Source organism: Martes martes, assembly GCF_963455335.1.
Source record: "Martes martes genome assembly, chromosome: 10".
Classification (NCBI taxonomy): domain Eukaryota; kingdom Metazoa; phylum Chordata; class Mammalia; order Carnivora; family Mustelidae; genus Martes; species Martes martes.
This window is the reverse complement of record NC_137898.1, coordinates 88,904,872-88,923,362: the sequence shown is the minus strand read 5'-3', so window position 1 is coordinate 88,923,362 and position 18,491 is coordinate 88,904,872.

Genomic DNA, 18,491 nt, shown 5'->3' with positions numbered 1-18,491 from the left:
AAAGGTGGAAACAACCCTAATGTCCATCAAATGGTGAATGAAGAAAGAAAATTTTAAATTCTTACAACTATTTAGCTACAAAAAGGGAATGAAGTACTGATATATGTTCTAAGAAGCCAGTCACAAAAGACTATCTATTATATTATATAAACAGAATCCTATCATATTATTCTATTCATATGAAAGTCCAGAATAGAGAAATCTTTGGAGACAGACTACTAATTAATGGTTGCTTAGGACTAGGGTGGTGGGGGTGATGGTGGTAGTGGTGGTGGTGGTTGGATATTCCTCAACTGACTGTGGTGATGGTTGCACATATTTGTGGAACAGCTAAGAAAAGAATCAGAATGTATGTTTTAAGTGGATGAATTGTAGTTTAGTTTAAGACCATTAGCAAAGGTTGTACTACAAAAAAAAAAAAAAAAAAAGGAAAGAAAGAAAGAAGAAATAAGAGAAAGAAGAAAGAAAGGAAGAAAGAAAGAAAGAAAGAAAGAAAGAAAAGCCAGCAAGCCAGCCAAGAAGGAAAGGAGGAAGGAAGGAAGGGGGGGGAGGGAGGAAGAAAGGAAGAAAGAAATTGAACCCAGAATGAAAAACAGGATGTCAGAAACAATGGTCAAAAAGAAATCACAAATTTGCTGATATCTACTAATAACAGCTAACTATATAAAAAGGATAAGAATCAGAATATTCTGTGGTACTAATATTGTTTACAGAAAGAATGGAGACATCAACTATCTTTAAAATTTAAACAAAAAATAAATAAATAGAAAATAAAATAAAATAAAAAAATAAAAATTAAATCAAAAAGTCATATTACCATTTAATATTTTTAAAAATAATATTTGATATATTATAATACCATATATCTACATGTACATATATTTACCTTATGCCCTAGAATGTGATTAGTTTCTTAAAATGTATTAGATATGCTTGAAAAGAATACGTATCCTCTACATTTGTGGTAAAATATTTTATATATGTTCATTAGAAAAAATTTTACACAACACACATGTATTCATCAATATGCTATTTACACAAAATGTACATGGAATAGAGATCTTAAAGTTGAAAGAAAAAATATGGCAAGACACAGTAATTTGAAAGGGTATTGATACAGCAACCAAAATATAATTTAAATAACTAAAATAGTTAAAAAACTAACATTTTTAATTTTTATTTTGATTCCAGGATAGGTAACATACAGTATTATATTAGATGTAAAATATGGTGATTCAACAATTCTATATATTACTCAGTGTTCATTTTAAGTGTACTTTTTTTTTTTTTTTAAGATTGATTTATCAGAGAGAGAGAGAGAGAGCACAAGCAGGCAGAGTGGCAGGCAGAGGCAGAGAAAGAAGCAGGCTCCCCCCTGAACAAGGAGCCTGATGCGGCACTTGATCCCAGGACACTGGGATCATGACCTGAGCCAAAGGCAGCACCTTAACCAACTGAGCCACCCCGGCATCCCATAAGTGTACTCTTAAACCCCTTCACCTATTTCACCTATCGCCTGCCTACCTGCCTCTGACAACCACCGGGCTGTTCTCCACAGCTAAGAGTCTTTTATTTTTGTTTTGTTTTGTTGTGGTGTTTTATTTGTTTGTCTTTTTTTTTTTTCTTTGTTCATTTGTTTCTGAAATTCCACATGTGAGTGAAATCATGTAGTATTTATCTTTCTCTGACTGACTTATTTCACTTACAATATACTCTTTTTACCCACCCATGTTGTTGCAAATGGCAAGATTTCATTCTTTTTCATGGCTGAGTAATATTCTATGGTGTGTGTGTGTGTGTGTGTGTGTGTGTGTGTGTGTGTGTGTGTGTAATTATTAATTCAATCAATGGACAGTTGGCTGCTTCTATATCTTGGCTAATGTGGTTGGCTATAAACATACGTGCACATATCCCTTTGAATTAGTATTTTTTTGAATTTAGTATTTGAATTTAGTATTTTTTAATTCTTTGGGTAAATACTCAGTAATGTGATTGCTGGATCCTAGGGTAGTTCCATTTTTAACTTTTTGAGGAACTTGCATACTGTTTTCCACCATGACTACACCAGTTTGCGTTCCCACCAACAGTGCATGAGGGTTCCTTTTTCTCCTCGTACTTATCAACACCTGTTTCTTTTGTTCTTGATTTTAGCCATTCTGCCAGGTGTGAGGTGCTATCTCATTGTAGTTTTGATTTGCATTTCCCTGATGATCAGTGATGTTGAGCATTTTTTCACGTGTCTGTTGAACATCTGTATGTTTTCTTTGGAGAAATGTCTGTTCATGTCTTCTGCCCATTTTTTAATTGGATTTTTTTTCAGTGTTGAGTTTTACAAGTTCTTTATATATTTTGGATACTATTTATGAGATATGTCATTTGCAAATATCTTTTCTCATTCTGTAGACTGTCTTTTTGTTTTGTTGATCAATGATCATTGATCATTCCTTTGCTCTGTGGAAGCTTTTTTTTTTTTTTTTTAATTTTATTTTATTTATTTGTCAGACAAAGTGAGAGAGAGAGAGAGCGACCACAGGCAGACAGAATGGCAGGCAGAGGCAGAGGGAGAAGCAGGCTTCCTGCCAAGCAAGGAGCCCGATGTGGGACTCGATCCCAGAATGCTGGGATCATGACCTAAGCTGAAGGCAGCCGCCCAACGAACTGAGCCACCCAGGCGTCCCTCTGTGGAAGCTTTTATTTTGATTCAGTCCCAATAGCTTATTTTTGTTTTTATTTCCCTTACCTCAGGAGACACATCTAGAAAAATGTTGCTATAGCCAATATCAGAGAAATTACTGCCTGTGTTCTTGCTAAGATTTCTATGGGTTCAGGTCTCACATTTATGTCTTAAATCCATTTTGAGTTTATTTTTGTGTATGGTATAAGAAAGCGGTCCAGTTTCATTCTTCTGCATGTAGCTGTCCAATTTTCCCAATACCATTTGTTGAAAAGACTTGTCTTTTTCCCATTGTATATTCTTGCCTCATTTGTTAAAGATTAATTGGCCATAAAATCATGGGTTTATTTCTGGGTTCTCTATCATGTTCTATTGATCAATGTGTCTATTTTTGTGTTTTTATTACTAGAGCTTTGTAGTATATCTTGAAATCTGGAATTGTGATACCTTTAGTTTTGTTCTTTTTTTTTCCCCCCCAAGATGGCTCTGGTTATCTGGGATCTTTTGTGACTCTATTCAAATCCTAGGATTATGTGTTCTAGTTCTGTGAAAAATGCTGCTGGTATTTTAATAGGGATTGATTTATTCTGTAGATTGCTTTGGGTGTTATGGGCATTTTAACACTGTTTTTATTTCCAATCCATGAGCATGGAATATCTTTCTATTTATTTGTTTGAACTTCAATTTCTCTTATCAATATTTCATTGTTTTCAGAGTCTAGGTCTTTCAACTCTCTGGTTTGGTTTGTTCCTAGGTATCTTATTTTTGGTGCAGTTGTAAATGGGATTGTTTTCTTAATTTTTCTTTCTGCTATTTCATTGTGTCTAGAATGTGATGGATTTCCGTATATTGATTTTGTATCCTGTGACCTTACTAAATTCATTTATCAGTTCTAGTTTTGTGTGTGTGTGTGTGTGTGTGTGTGTGTGTGCAGTCTTCAGGGTTTATTATATATAGTATTATTTCATCTGCAAATAGTGAAAGTTTTACTTCTTCCTTACTGATTTGGATGCCTTTTATATCTTTCTATTGTCTGATTGCTGTGGTTGAAACTTCCAATATTATGTTGAATTAAAGTGGTGAGAGTTCTCTGGACTCCAGAAAACAAACTAAGGGTTCCAGAAGAGAAGGACATGGGAGGATAGGGTAGCCATGTATGGGTATTAAGGAGAGCACTTGTTGCGATAAGCACTGGGTGTTATACACAACTGATGAATCTTGAACACTACATCAAAAATTAATGGTGTACTATATGTCAGCTAACTGAACATAGAAAAATAAATACAGGTAATTTATGTATAAAAAATAAAACACAGGGGGTGCCTGGGTGGCTCAGTCATTAAGCATCTGCCTTCTGCTCAGGTCATGATCCCAGGGTCCTGGGATCAAGCCCCGCATCAGGCTCCCTGCTCGGTTGGGAGCCTGCTTCTCCCTCTCTGCTGCTCTGCCTGCTTGTGCTCTCTCACTTTCTCTGTCAAATAGATAAATAAAATCTTTAAAAAAAATAAAAATAAAATACAGGTAATTTATGTATTTTTTTAAAAAGTGGTGAGAGTTGACATCCTTGTCTTATTCCTGATCTTAAGGGAAAAGCTCTCAGTTTTTCACCATTGAGCATAATGTTAGCTATGGGGTTTTTATACATGGCCCTCATTATGTTGAAGAACATGCCTTGTTAACATTTTTTGTTGAAGGTTTTCAACATGAATATATGTTATACTTTGTCAAATGCTTTTTCTGCATCTATAGAAATGATCATACGGTTTTTATCCTTTTTCTTGCCGATGTATTGTATCATGTTGATTGATTTGCAAATATTGAACCAGACGTGCATCCCAGGAATAAATCCCACTTTATCAAGATGAATGATTTTTCAATGTATTGTTAGAATTATTTTGCTAATATGTTTTTGAGGATTTTTGCATCTAGGTTCATCAGACATATTTGCCGATAGTTCTCTTTTTTTGTAGTGCCTTTATATGGTTTTGGTATCATAGTAATGCTGGCTTCATAGAATGAATCTGGAAGACTTTTTTCCTCTTTTTTTGGAACAGTTTGAGAAGAATAAGTATTGATTCTTTAAATGTTGGTCAAATTCACCTGTGAAGTTGTCTGTTCCTGGACTTTGGTTTGTTGAAAATTTTTTGATTACTGATTCAATTCCATTACTGAGAACCAATCTGTTCAAATTTTCTATTTATTCCTGATTCAGTTTGGGGAGGTTATGTTCCTAGGAATTTATCTTCTTCTAGGTTATCCAACTTGTTGGCATATAATTTTGGCTTATAATTCTTTGTATGTATGTGGTGCCAACTCTTATTTCTCCTCTTTCATTTCTGGTTTTGTTTGAATCTCCCCCCCCCCTTTTTTTTTGACACAGGCAGACTGAAAGTGAAGGGCTGGGAAAAGCACTTATCATGCAAATGGAAGTGAAAAGAAAGGTTGGGTAGCAATACTAATATTGGATGAAATAGACTTTAAAACAAAGACTGTAACAAGAGACAAAGAAGGGCACTACATAATCATCATAATCATAGGGGGGAAACCCAGTAAGGGGATATAACAATTGTCAATATTTATGCACACAACATGGGAGCACCCAAGTACATAAAGCAGCTAATAACAAACATAAAGAAAGTAATCAATAGTAATACAATAATAGTAGGAGACTTTATCATCCATCTTACCTCAACAGATAGGTCATCCAAACAGAAAATCAACAAGGAAATTGTGGTGTTGAATGATATATTGAACCAGATGGGTATATGCAGAACATTACATTCTAAAACACCAGAATACACAATGTTTTCAAATGAGCATGGCACAGTCTCTTGACTCTAGTATAGAGACTTAGTCTCTAGACTAAGTCACATATTTGGCAACAAGACAAGTCTCAACAAATTCAAAAAGATTGAAATCGTACCATGCATCTTTTCCTATCACAATGCTACTAAATGAGAAATCAACCACAAGAAAAAAATATGGGAAGAACACAAATATATGGATGTTAAATAACATGTTATTAAACAATCAAAGAAGAAATTTAAAAAAAAATACATGGAGAGAAATTAAAATGAAAACTCACAAGTCTAAAATCTTTAGGATGCAGCAAAAGCTGTTACAAGAGGGAATTTTATAGCAATACAGGTCTACCTCGAGAAATAAGAAAAATCTCAAATAAATAAACTAACCTTACACCTAAAGGAGGTAGAAAAAGAACAAACAAAACCCCAAACCAGTAGAAGGAAGGAAATAATAAAAATTGGAACAGAAATAATTGCAATAGAAACTAAACAACAAACAAACAAAAACACAAAAAACAATAGAACAGATCAATGCAACTAGAAGCAATTCTTGGAAGAGATCAACAAAATTGATAAATCTTTACCGTACTTAAACAACTAACATTTTTGAGTGTTGGCTACATGTCAGATATCATACTAAGTCCAGTAACTAACTCATTAACTCAAGGAAATAGTATGAGGTACAGTCTACCAAAATTACAGTTATAGTATAACTGAAAAGGCCCCAAATTATAGTGTATGCTCTTAGTACATATCTCCCAGAAACCATGACATCAACTAGACTAAATATAATGAGCACGTTTAACCAAATAAACATATTTACAACCCTGCACTGAAAAATTTAAAGACTGCATACTCTCTTCAAGCATATCTCATATGTTTAAAAATACCACATTCTAAGACTTAAACTTAATCTGAAAAAATTATCATAGACTCCCTATCACAGAGAATATATAGCATTAACAAGTGGAATAAAATTGTTAGTGATCATTAAAAGTGGGCATGGAATATTAACCTGGGGTAATGACCCATGGATCCAAAAGATTATTAAAAAAAAGGATTATAATAAAAAATATTAAATATATAGACCTAAATGACAATAGAAATGGGACATCTAAAACTGATTACTAAATAAAAGGAAATGCGTAGCCTTGATTGTATACATTAAGAAAGAAGAAAATCATCTAAATGTTCAATTCAAGATTAGGGGCACCTGGGTGGCTCAGTGGGTTGGGCCTCTGCCTTTGGCTCAGGTCATGATCTCAGGATCCTGGGATAGAACCCTGTGTAGGTGGGGGGTGGGGGGGGTGGGGGGGTGTCTCTGCACAGCAGGGAGCCTGCTTTCCCCTCTCTCTCTGCCTGCCTCTTTGCCTACTTGTGATCTCTGTCTGTCAAATAAATAAATAAAATCATTACAAAAAATTAGGAAATAACAGTAAAGAAAATAGAAAAAAAAATGGAATAAAGGTAAGAATGTTATCTATTTTTGTTATTTACATTATGAATATGTTACAATTATTATAAATTTACTCAAATTTATATAATGCAACATAACTTATTTATAGAAGTATTATGTAATTGTATTTATATAATAAACAATGAAATAGAGGATCAATGAAACTATTTATTTGAAGAGAATAATTAAAAGGACAACTTTGTTCAAGACTGATCAAGGATAAATACGAAGGTAAGCAAATCAGTAATAAAAGATTGTCTATACTAGGAAGTTAATATCAATTGTTTAAAATATAAGAAAATACCATGATTGACTTAATACCTATGAGGCAAAACATATATGAAATAAGTAAATTGCATGTAAATATTAAATGATTAATATTGACTCAAAAAGAACTTAAAAAAGAAACTTGATTAGACTTAACAGCAGTAAAATGTTCAATCAAAAGACATTTTTTTTCCCCAAAATGAAGCACCAGATGGTTTGACTCAGGGGCTTCAGGAACTCCTCAAATATCAGTAACTTCAATGTAATACAAGTTCTTCCAGCTGATGAGAAAGGACACACACATTACATGTAGGTAGTTGTCATAGCCAGCCTTTAAGATGAGCCAGTGTTTCTCATCTCCTGGTGATCAGGCCCATCTCATGTTCAATCATGTTTGGTCTATGATCAATCAAAAACTATGGAAATGTCACTCTGTGACTTCCAAGGTAGGTCATAAAACACACTGCAGTTTCTGCCTCAAATTATTCTTCTGGTGGAAGCCAAAATCTATACCATGAGAACACATGAGCAACTCTGAAACCCATGTGGGAGGTACTGAAGCTTCTTGCCAACAGCCAGCACTGATCTAGCAGCCATGGAAGCAGACTCTCCAATCCCATTCAAGCCTTCACATGACTGCAGCCCCAACCAGCATTTTGAGTGCAACCTTGTACAATGCTGCGAAGAAAACTAATGGACAGCAGTGGTCAACTAATTCATTAGTATATGCTTGATACCCAAACTCACAAAGATCAAAACAGAAAAAGAAAACATACAGTCCAAATTTACAAACAAAAGTGAAAGAATCTTGAGTATCAACATATCAGATCCAGTAATCTACATGTATGAACATGTGTGCATGTATGTATAAATAAAATCAGACATAAACAAAATAGAATTTATTTTAGGAATGCAAGGATAATTTAATAGTAGAAAATTGTTTACTATATTTTGTCATATTCAGATAGTTATGGAAGAAAAAACAATTTCAAGAGATACAAAAAAACAATTTTATAAGTAAAATTCTTAATAAAAATAAATATCAATTATTGATTAAAAAGAAAAAAATTCTTTAGCAATCTAGAAATAGAAAGGGTCATCTTTAAATAATTCTCCACTTCCAATAAAAGCACCTCTGTCAAGAATCTACAGTAAGTATAAGTAAGTACTTGGTGGTAAAAGATTAAAAGCATTTCTTCAAAGTAAGGTAAAAGAAAACTATGATTGCCATCACCTCTATTATGCAACATTTTACTTAAGCATAAAGGCCATACAATAAAAACACCCAAAGAAATGGATTTTTAAGAAGATTTTAAATGAAACTCTCATTATTTATAGAATATGATTAATGATGTGAAATATCTCAGAGAACGTATGAGACAGTTAACTTTATGTGTCAACTTGGCTAAGTCGTGATACCCAGATATTTGATCACGTAATATTCTAGATGTTTCTGGGAAGCTAATTTTTTGAAGCAATTAATATTGAAATCCATAGATTTTGAATATAGCAGATTACCCTCCATAATGAGTGGTTCATCTAATCAGTTGAAGATGTTAAGAACAAGACTGATCTCCCTCGAAGAAAAGGAACTGCCGACAACACACTGACTTTGGACCCAAAATGAGACTATTGCTTGGGTCTCCAGCTTACTAGTACACCCTGAAGATTTTGGACCTCATGTGAAGCAATTCTTTAAAAGCAATCTCTTTCTTTCTCTCTCTCTCTCTTTCTCTCTGGTTATATGTGTGTGTGTGTGTGTGCATACATATTATTAGTGTTGTTTCTCTGGAGAGCCTAAACTAATGTAACATACATAGACTTAATACAGTTTAAAAAATTAAAGAATGTGAAATCAAGTACACAAAATGATAGTGTCCCTATACATAGCAGAAATGCATTAAAAATACAATTTCATTTAGATGATATGTGACACATATGAAATTCCCTTTTAAGATGGTAGTAAAGACTAAAAGGTGTTTAAGAATAATTCTATAGAAGATAAGGAAAACACTTCTACTAAAAACTTTTTTTTTTATTTTTCAAAATATTTTATTTATTTATTTGAGAGAGAGAAAGAGAGAGCATGAGCAGAGGAGAGAGGCAGAGGGACAGGGAAAAACAAAAATCCCACTTTGACTCTATGCTGAGTGCAGAGTCCTGTGCAGGGCTCCACCCCAGGACCTCGAGATCATGACCTGAGCCAAAATAAAGGGTCAGACACTTAACCAACTGAGCCACCAGGCACCCATAAAAAAAATATTTTTTGAATGAGCATGAAAAGGAAAAGTTATACTATATTAATCAATGGGAAGATGTAATATCTCTAAGATATTACTTCTCCCAAAATTGGTCCATAATATCATGGATTCTGGTACACTAGAAAATTTAGTAAGCAGATTCTGAAATGCATATGAAAAATCAGTGGACCAAAACAGTTTGAGGCAAATCTAAAGAAGAAGAAAAAAGGGAGATTTCTGATGCCAGAATCTAGAATTACCTTACCACTACAAGAATGGTAAGATATGGATATGGAAAGTAGAAAAACACAGCAATATGAACAACCTACACATTTATAAAAAACATATAGCACATATGTGGCATTAAAAATCAGTGCAGAAAGGATACACTATTCAGTAAATAATAATAAGAAAGCTTATTCTCTATGTTACAGAAATTAGTTAGATGCTTAGCTTCAACCAACCATAAAACATTCATTGTGTGATGCACTAAAAAGGGTTCAAGGGGGTCTACAGGACAATATAGAGGAACATACAGGGAAGCACAAATCAAAAGAACAGACATAAACTGGGAGAAGATATTAGTAAGTAGTACTAATATATATTAGTACATAGAATATATATGTGTACACACACACACACACACACACACATATATATATATATATATTTTTTTTACAAAATCTTCAGCTTAACACACAGTGAAACAACCCAACTGGGAAAAAAAATGGGGTAAAGGATATGAACAGGCAATAATTAGAATAATAAGTTGATTGGAGAATAAATATTCAAAAAAGATGTTCAGCCTCACAAGGAAGCAAGGGAATGCAAATTAAAGAATGAGTCTATATTTGCCAAATGCAAAACCAAACAATCTAAGCCAACCACACATACTCTGTTTGCAAGTCAACTGGACCTAATAAAGAACATATATCAATTTTAAACTTCCCACCATTTATTTTATAATAAATTCCCTCCTCCTACATGCACTCTTAAGTTTACGGCAGCATTATTTGCAATAGCCAAGATATGGAAGCATCCCAAGTGTCCTTCAATTGATGAATAGACAAAGAAAATGTGAAAATGTGATACACACACATACAAATATTATTCAGCCATAAAAAGTATGAAATCTTGCCCTTTACAATGACAAGGATGGAGCTACAGAGAACAATGCTAAACAAAATAAGTCAGAGAAAGACAAATACCATATGATTTCACTCATATGTGTATGTGAAATTTAAGAAATAAATAAGCAAAGGGAAGGGAACCTGGGTGGCTCAGTGGGTTAAGCCTCTCTGCCTTCTGCTCAGGTCATGATCTCAGGGTCCTGGGATCCAGCCCAGCATTGGGCTCTCTGCTCTGCAGAGAGCCTGTTTCCCCCTCTCTCTCTGCCTGCCTCTCTGCCTGCTTGTGATCCCTCTCTCTGTCAAATAAATAAATAAAATCTTTAAAAAAAAAAAAGGAATCAAAGGGAAAAAGTAAGAGACAGAGAGAGAGAAAAACAAAACAAGAAACAGACTCTTAACTATAAGGAACAGACTGATGGTTACCAGAGGAGAGGGAGTTTGTGGGTTGGGTTAAATAGGTGATGGGGATTAACTCATGCACTTGCTGTGATGAGCACAGGGTCATGTATGGAATTGTTGAATAACTATATTGTACACTTGAAACTAATATAACATTGTATATTAACTAACTGGAATTAAAATAAAATAATTTTTTAAGTTTTATATATTACAAATTTTATATATTAAAATAAATTTTTTTAAAGTTCCCTGCAATAAGGAAACTTAGGTTAATATATATTAACTTCTAAAAAAATTATTTATATATATGTATATGTATGTATTTTTTTTTTTCATACCTAGCAACGAGGAACTTGATGGACCCAGGGCAAACAAGCCAGTCACTCTGGCACTGAAGGACAATTGGGAAAAAGAAAGGGGGAGAGGAAGGAAGAAAGGGAAAGAAAAGAGGGGGAAGGAAGGGGGAAGAAAATGCCTGACAGCACCAGTTGTCACAAAAATACAAGAAGAGGAAATCTTACACGCTCCTGTTGAAAGAGCTAATTGGTTTAAAAAAAAAAAATTTTTAGAGAGGAATTTGGCATTAGCTTGTGGAATTGAAAATTCTCAAAAAAAAAAAAAAAAAAAAAAAAAAAAAGAAAATTCTCAAACAGTGCAACACTTCCACTTTTTGTATATGCCCTAGAGAATCCATCACACATACGCAGCAGCATCCTGCATATGCATAAGTATAATATCTGTACAAAGATATAAATTGCTGTGTTCTTTGTAAGGGCAAAATATTGGAAGCATCCTAAAATGTTCATCATTAGGGGAAAAAATAAAAAATAAATAAGTTTTTCATATTTTATATGCTACAGTAACCTCTGGAAAAGGATGGGGGAACAGGATGGAGGAGGCGAGTATGGAAAGAGCTCTACTGATGCCTATTCACTTTATTTTATTTCATATACCAACATATATAATAAAAAATATTTATACTATGTTATGTTACATATATATAACTATCTGTGGGAGGAAATGCAAAAAAATGTTAACATTTCAAATATCAAATATCTGGCTGATGAGTATGTGGGTTTTAGCTGCCATTTGTTTCATACATTCAAAATTCCTTTTCTTTCAAATAGCCCAGAATTTTAAAAATGTTGCAATGATTAACTTTAGATATTTATGTTAGATAAATCTTCAAATGAGTGGAAATTCTGGTTGGTGGTTGTTATTCACTGGAATCATTTTATCATGATATAATTCACCCATTTAAAGTGTATAATTTGGGGTGCCTGGGTAGCTCAGTGGGTTAAAGCCTCTGCCTTTGGCTCAGGTCATGATCCCAGGGTCCTGGGATCAAGCCCCAAATCGGGCTCTCTGCTCAGCGGGGAGCCTGCTGCCCCCCACCCCCGCCTGCCTCTCTGCCTACTTGTGATTTCTCTGTCAAATAAATAAATAAAATCTTTTAAAAAAAAATAAAAAATAATAAAGTGTACAATTTATTGTTTTTAGTATATTCAACCACCATAGAAAATTTTAGAACATTCCCATCTTCTCCAAAAGAAACCCTGAGCCACTGAGCAGTCAATTACCATTTACCTCGTCTCTCCTCCCCACTCCACTCCCTGTCCTAGTAAACCACTTATCCACTGTCTAAATATTTCATGTAAATGGACTCATATAATAGGTGATTTTGGCGTTTGTGTGTGTGTGTGTGTGACTGGCATCTTTCACTTAGCCTACCGTTTTCAAGGCTCATTCATGCTGTAGCACATGTCAGCACTTCATTTGTTTTATGGTTAAATACTCTTCAGTTGGATGGATATACAAAATACTATTTATCCATTCATTATTTGATGACCATTTAGGTTGTTTCCACTTTTTTGGCTATTATGAATAATGCTGCTATGGATATTAGTGTATAAACTTTGTGTTGATATCTGTTTTCATTTCTCTTGAATGTTTATCTAGAAGTGGAACTGGTAGGTAATTTGGTTTAAACTTTTCAAGAATTACCAAATTGTTTTCCCATGAGGCTGAACCACTTTACGCTACCTCTAGCAGTCTACCAGGGTTGCAATTTTGCCACATCCTTATTGATGCTCACTATCACCTTTTTGGTTATAGTCATCCTAGTGGGTGTGAGGGGATATCTCAATGTGGTTTTGACTTGTATTTCCCTGATAGCTAACTCCTGAATCTTTTGTGTGTTTATCGGCCATTCATATATCTTCTTTGGAGAAATACCTATTCAAATTGTTTGCCCAGTTTTAGAGTGTTAAGATAACTTGTCTGGTGGTGATTGAACGGTAATTGTTCTTTATGTATTCTAGATGAATGGTCATTAACAGTATATGATTTGCAAACATAATGTCCTATTCGGTTTTTTCTTTGTACTTTATTTTTTTAGATTTTAGTTATTTCTTAGAAAGAGAAAGAGCACAAGCAGGAGGGAGTGGCAGAGGGAGAAGCAGGCTCCCCACTGAGCAGGGAGCCCTATGTGGGCCTTGGTCCCAAGACCCTAAGGCAGACGCTTAACCAACTAAGCCATCCAGATGCCCCTTCTTTGTACTTTCTTGACAGTAACCTTGGAAGCACTAAAATTTATGAATTTGATAAAATATATTTTTTTCTTTTGTCAAATTGTGCTTTTGGTGTGATATATAAGAAGATTTCACATACCTATGATATTGTGATATAATTTAAAAATCTTTTTCTTGGTACATGGTTCCTCCTAGCATACAGCCTCTAAAATCCTTATAATTTCCAAAGTGATGAGTGTATTCTGTTATAACTTAGTTTTTGTTGCCAGCTACTGAAGTAGCTCCAGAGTGATAAAGGTGTCTTTTTAAAATTTAAAACAACTCCCTTTCTAGCACATCAAAGTTTATATTAATGAGGTGATTTTGGGGAACCCTCTAAATAACCCCAGGGTGAAGGCTGGAGCTGTCATTAGAGGGTTGAAACTTTCAGCCCCTCAATCCCCACTCCCAGGGAGGGGAGTGAGGCTGTTGTTTGAATTAATCCCCAATGGCCAATGATTTAATCAATCATGTTTACATAAGGAAGTTTTCATAAAAATCCAAAAAGTACAGGGTTTAGAGGGGCTTCTGGGTTGGTGAACTAGAACATATCCATGTGGTGGGAGAGTGGTGCAATCCCCAAACTCCATGGGGACAGCAGCTCCTGTGCTTAGGACTCTTCCTGACCTTACCCTTTATATCTCTTCAACTGGCTATTCATTTGTATCCTTTAATATATCCCTTAATAATCCAGTAATCTGGTAAGGAAACTGTTTTCCTGAATTCTGTGAGTGATTCTAGCAAATGATCGAAACTGCAGAGGGATTCCTGGGAACCTCTGATTTGTAGCCAACTTGGACAGTGGTTGTAGTGGACCCGAGGACCAACTGCAATTCCTGTTGCAGGGGACGGCAATCTTATAGGACAGAGCCCTTAGACTGTGGGGTAAGTATTAACACCAAGCAGTTCGAGTCAGAATTGGGTGAAATTGTAGGATACCTAGCTGGTGTTGGAGAATTGGTTGGTGTAGGGAAAAACATCTGGCATCTGAAATGTTCGAGGAAGTGCTTGCTGGGTGTGAGTAGAGTGGTCAGTAGAGAGAAAAACTAAGTTTTCCTTTCACTACCCAATGTCATGAAGATTTATTCCTGTATTTTCTTCTCCAGGTTTCATGGTGTTTGCTACTACATACAGCCTATGATCCATTTTGAGTTAATTTTTCTGTATCGTGTGATAAAGTGTTCCAATTTCATTATTCTCATGTGCATATTCAGTGATCTCTGCCCCATTTCTTGTAAAGATTATTTTTCTCCCATGAATTGTCTTGGCAACCTTGTCAAAAACCAATTGACTACAAATGTGAAGATTTATTTCTGGACTCTCAATTTTATTCCATTGATCTTTGTCTATCCTCAAGCTGGTATTACATTTTCTCAACTGCTGCAGCCTTGTAGTAAGTTCTAAAATTGGGAAATGTGATTCCTCTTTGTTACTTTTAAAGATTGTTTCGGCTATTCTGGGGCTTTATATTTCCCTTTTAACTTTATCATCAGGTTATCCAACTCAGAAAAGAAGTCTACTGAGGTTTTGATATGATTGTGTTGAATCATGGGGAATCTGCATGGCTCAGTCAGTTAAGTGGCTGCTTTCAGCTCAGATCAAGTTCCAGGGTCCTAGGATGCAGCCCCATGTCAGGCTCCCTGCTTAGCATAGAGCCTGCTTCTCCCTCTCCCTCTGCCTGATGCTCTGTGCACATGTGCTCTCTCTCTGTCAAATAAATAAATAAAATCTAAAAAAAAAAAAAAAAAAAGAAGAAGAAGAAGAAGAATTGTGTTGAATCTATTGATTAATTTGGAAAGTATTGTCTTAGAGATACTATATTTTCCAGTCCCACACTGGACATCTCTCCATTTATTTAGGACTTTTTAAAATTTCTTTCAATAATATGTTATAGTTATCAGAGTATAAGTTTTACAATTTTTTTGATATTTTTTTCCTAAGTAATTCTTTTTAATTTTATTATATATGGAATTATTATTCTTGATTTCATTTTTGAATTGCTCATTGATAGTGTACAGAAATACAATTGATTTTTTATAGTGATTTATCCTGAAATCTTGCTTAACTTTTTCAGTAGTTATAATAAAGTTGTAGCGCATTCTTAGGCTTTTCTATATACAAGATCATGTAATATGTAAATAAGGTGTTGTTTTGGTTATCCCTTATCTAATCTGAATGCCTTTGTTTTTCTTGACTAATTTAGCTAACTGGAACCTACAGTACAATGTTGAAGAAAGGTGGTAAGAATGGACATCTTTGCCTTGTTTCTAATTTAGAGGAATAGCCTCTACCGTTTGCCATTTAATATTAAGTGAACTGAGGGTTTTCCACAGATGGCCTTTATCACATTGAAAAATTCCGTTCTATTCTCATTTCTTACTTGTTTTTATCAAAAAAGTGGTGCTGGATTTTGTCAAATATTTTTCTGTACCAACAGGATGATTATGTGTTTTTTGCCCATTATTCCATTAATATGATGGCTTGCAAGAATTAATTTCCAGATGTTACAATTTACATTCTTGGTCATGGTGTATCTTTCTTTATAAATCACTGCATTTGGTTTGCTCATATTTTGTTAAGAATTTTTGAATCTATATTCTAAGAGATCCTGCTCTGTAGTTTTCTTTCATAGTTTCTGTCTGTTTCTGATATCAGAGAAATAATGACATCATAGGATGAATTACAAAGTATTTCTTGATATTTCATTTTTTGGAAAAGTTTGTGAAGAATTGATATTATTTCTTCTTTATTTGTTTGATGGAATTCACCAGTGGAGCCATCTGGACCTGGACTTTTTTCGGTGGATAGTTTTTGTTTGTTTGTTTGTTTGTTTGTTTTTAAAAGATTTTATTCATTTACCTGACAGACAGAGATCACAAGTAGGCAGAGAGGCAGGCAGAAGGAGAGGGGAGGAAGCAGGCTCCCCACAGAGCAGAGTTCCCGATGCGGGGCTCCATCCCAGGACCCTGTGATCACGACCTGAGGTGAAGGCAGAGGCTTTAACCCACTGAGCCACCCAGGAGCCCCTGGATAGTTTTTTGATTACTAATTCCACTTCCTTACTTATTATGGGTTTAGTCAGACTTTCAGTTTCTTCTTGAGTTAATTTTAGAGGTCTACATCTTTCTTAGAGTTTGTCCATTTATGTTAGTTTGTAGACTTAGAGTCTCATATACCCTTATCATCCTTTTTTATTTCTGTAAGGTGAGTAGTGATGTGTCCTATTTCTGATTTTAGTAATTCAAGTCTTCTCTTTTTCTCCTGATTAGCTTAGCTAAAGATTTGTCAATTTTACGATATGTGATAGGGGACAGAGGGTAGCTACACTTGTGGTGAACAAAGTATAATGTATAAACTTGTCAAATCTCTAAATTGTATCACTGAAACTAATGTAATATTGTGAATTACATTCAGATTTTTAAAAAAATGATTCGTCAATCTTGTTGACCTTTTAAAAGAACCAACTGGTCTACTTTAGAGTCATCTTTGACTCTAAAGTCATTTAGAGTCATCATTTCATTTGATCTGTTTATAATACAACTGAAAAAAGTCTCAAAGTTTCATGCTTATAGAGAGTACCAGATTTTCTATAATGAAAATACCAGTTCTCTTTCACTGTCATTATATAGCAGAATGAGATATCATCAGTTCCTAGTATAATCAAACGTGAGGAACACAAATTAAGTCATTTTGTTCCATAATCCTAAGAAACTTTCCAATCCAAATAAATAAATTGCATTGAATACGAACAGTTAAGAAAATTCTTAGATTATAATTTGAAGCTACTTTTAGAGACAAATAAGAACATTCTCTTATGTTAAGTTTTCTTTTTCTTGTGTTTAAAATAGATGCTGTCATCTCTGATATTTAAGTCCTAGCCTATATTCTGAGCTCTAGACTCATTAATTCAAGGAATATTTATTGTAAGCTATTATGTGTCGCAAATGATTCTATATGCTTGTTATACAGAACAGATGATGCTCCTACCCTCAAATAATTACATTTTGTACTGAATCAAATTTCCAACTTTGAAAACTTCCTATCAATATTTCTAAGACATTTCAAAACTAACATCCCCCTTCCCCAAATCTAACATTTCCAAATGCCACTCTTGATTTCTCTCTCTACGATTATATCACCTCCCCATCATCACCCATGCCACCCTTCAACCAAGTCTTTACCATCTCAATAAATAGCACTACCAACCACTAAATTCAAGGCAAATCCTAGAAGCCATTCTTGATTACTGTATTTTCCTCATGACCAGCAGAAAATCTGCTTCTGACTCAAATCTATATCTGGAATCAGTCCACTCTCTCTACCTTCACTAGTCCAAATCATCACAGTCTCTGAATTCTTTCCCCCTCCTTTTCAATCCATTCTCTACCTAGAATCCAGAGTGATCTTTACTCAGTGTAAACAAGATCGTTTCAACCCTTCCCCCTCTTAAAGCTTTTCCATGATGTTCTACTATATGTAAAACTAAACCTAAAGTCTTTGATATGTACTTGGCTGCTCAGTCCTTTTTTTTTTTTTTTTTTTTTTTTTTTAACCTTTCTGGCTTCATCATGATCCACTCCCCTACTTACTCAATATGATCTATGTTCACTAGTTTTCTGATACTCAGTGAAAATCTGCTCAAGGAATGAATGACGAATTGATTCTTAAGGATTTCTTACTAATAACATTTTTGTGATCCGATTATTTCTTAATTAACCTCCTATTAGAGAGATTTTCTGAATTGTATATCCTGAACATAACAAAAGCCAACAGCATTAAAAAACAGGAATTTAAAACATACCCCACAAATTAGATTTTTCCCAGTGTTAGAATATGTGGTTTCAAGGAAGGGTCAATTTTCCTACCCTAGGTACTAGCACAGAGCATCAAGTCAAAAACATTTCAGAGATCAAACTTTCTCCTGGTTCCAGAAACATATTAGAGCAAAGAT